The sequence below is a fragment of the Vigna unguiculata genome, chromosome 10 (genome assembly GCF_037176805.1).
Source record: "Vigna unguiculata cultivar grain cowpea cultivar isolate G323 ecotype 2 chromosome 10, ASM3717680v1, whole genome shotgun sequence".
Classification (NCBI taxonomy): Eukaryota; Viridiplantae; Streptophyta; class Magnoliopsida; order Fabales; family Fabaceae; genus Vigna; species Vigna unguiculata.
In genome coordinates this window covers 24,350,385-24,352,542 of record NC_140801.1, presented here as the reverse complement: position 1 = coordinate 24,352,542, position 2,158 = coordinate 24,350,385, and the positions used below count along the sequence as shown (strand labels likewise).

General features: G+C 32.2%; 1 long non-coding RNA gene across 1 annotated transcript; it reads right to left on the bottom strand.

Moving 5' to 3' along the window:
* Nucleotides 1-724: 724 nt before the first annotated feature.
* On the bottom strand, nt 725-1,906 carry LOC146882339 (uncharacterized). Its single transcript, XR_014984985.1, has 2 exons — nt 1,508-1,906; nt 725-1,384 (listed from the first exon to the last, which is right to left on the bottom strand). It is a non-coding gene; the product is annotated as an uncharacterized LOC146882339 (long non-coding RNA).
* Between the last annotated feature and the right edge of the window lie 252 nt (nt 1,907-2,158).

Here is a 2,158-nt window from a genome sequence, read left to right as displayed (position 1 = left end):
CTGACAAGGACTTGCCCTACTCCTACGTATCTCCATTCACAATGGAGAATCAAGGATCACGTAGTTCTTGATAAAATCTGATTAGAATAATTAATTTTTAAAATTGTTTTTTGACGTTTTTGAAAACAAGTATCATTCAACGCGTGCAGCCGAGTTGACACCAAAAACATTTTTTATATTTTATATTTTGAAAGGGAGTGTCGTGCGATCCGAGCAATCGATTAGACACCAAAACATTTCTATATTTTTTATATTTTGAAAAGGAGTGTTGTGCGACGCGAGAGGTCGATTAGACACCAAAAACAATTTTTATAATTTTTATTTAAAAAGAAGTATCATGCGACGCGAGCAGTCGATTAGATACCAAAACTATTTTTATAATTCTTGTATTTAAAAAGAAGTGTCGTGCGACGCGAACGATCGATTAGACACTAAAAGATAAAATAAAGAAAATAATTTTAAATTTTATTTATTCTTATTTTTATCAATTTTGAAAATTATTTTAATTTTTATTTCATTTTAAAATATTTTTATTATTTTAGAAAATGAGATTATTAAAATGTGAGATTTAATTAAAAAAACAATAAAATTGGAAATAGAAAATAAGAGTGCATAAGTGAGTATGTGGGTGCAATGAGAAAAACTACACACATAGGAATGGGGTGCATAAAGAGAGTGAGGTGTGTGTTTAGTGAAAACGCAGGTACATAAGGTAAAATAAAACTAAATGTTAGGGCTGTGGGTTTATTATACTGAAGAGTGCATGAAGTAAAAAAGAAACCAAATAACCCAATTATTATGCAAATCTGGAGAGGTATGGAAATTAAGTTATGGGGTGCACGAAGTGATATTGTGTCAATAAAACCCTAGTCCATTATCCCCATCTTCATTAACACACCAAACTTAATTTTCTCCAATTTCAATCCCACACTCACGGTGCACACTAACAACATCACTGCCATCTCCACTGTTCACCGCAAAGTCGTCGCCGTCGGCCTAATCGCCCTCAACAACCTTGCCAACGCCATTTCCATTTTGCCTCTGCATGAAATATCACTAAATGGTAACCCTCATGTTCAACGTCTCCATCTCGAGTCACCACAACAATCGTCGTTGTTGCTGTTCCTTCAAAGATATCGCCGTCAACAACAAAGGTTATCACTGGTGCCTCTTCATTCCTCATTTTGTTCGCACGAATCATCAAGAGATAGCACCAAATCTTGTCACGAATTATCTGCCAATCAAAGCGGCCAAGGACGCCATCGCCGCGCCAATAGGAGTTGTTTTCGCTTGTTTTCGCTTTTGCTTCGAATATCAATTTTTTGACAAAAATCCCAAATATCGCCACACTTAATCTCCCTTCTCGAAGCCTAACCCTTCCCCCCTTTCTAATTGATTTATATTGATTATTTACCATTGTAACATGAAGATGAAGCTCTATTCATTGGGTCTTTAATTTAACTCACAATGTAATCACCAAAGTGGAATACAAGAATTTATAACGTACCTTCACCGTGACTTATTGATTTTCTTGCTCTTTACTGTTGTGCATGTACGAAGAATGATTTGGATGAAAGTGCGTGAAAATAGGTGCAAAGAATGGTTGATGATGACTTAAACTCTTAGAGAGGAAGATGATGGTGCTTGCGCGGATGCAATATTGTAATGGAAAATAATCCCCCTTAATTTTTTTTATCCGATCAATATTAGTCAAAAACTGGCAAGCGGTTCTGAATGGTGGATTAGAGCAAGTTCAAACCATCAGGGAGTTGAAACCATCAGAAGAAATGTTCCCCATGGTTAAAACTATTTTTTATATATTTTTTTTCTTTTTTTAATTTTAATTTTTTGAATTTAATTAATAAAAATGAAAAATATTAATAATTAATTTTTTAAATTTTTAATCTAATACATTTTTTTATTTTACTCTAATTTTTAGAAACATAAATTAAAGAAACATTTTTTAATCTATTTTATTATTATTCTTATTATTTTTATCCTTTTTATTTAACATTTATTTTTGGATTTTTTTTTGAAAACAATTTTATTCACCTGGACAAAATTGGGTGTTGATAATTTCATATGAAACTTGTTGCAAATAGTCAAAGAGAATTATTAGTGTTATGAAATTTGAAAAATTTCTTCTTTTTCTGACACT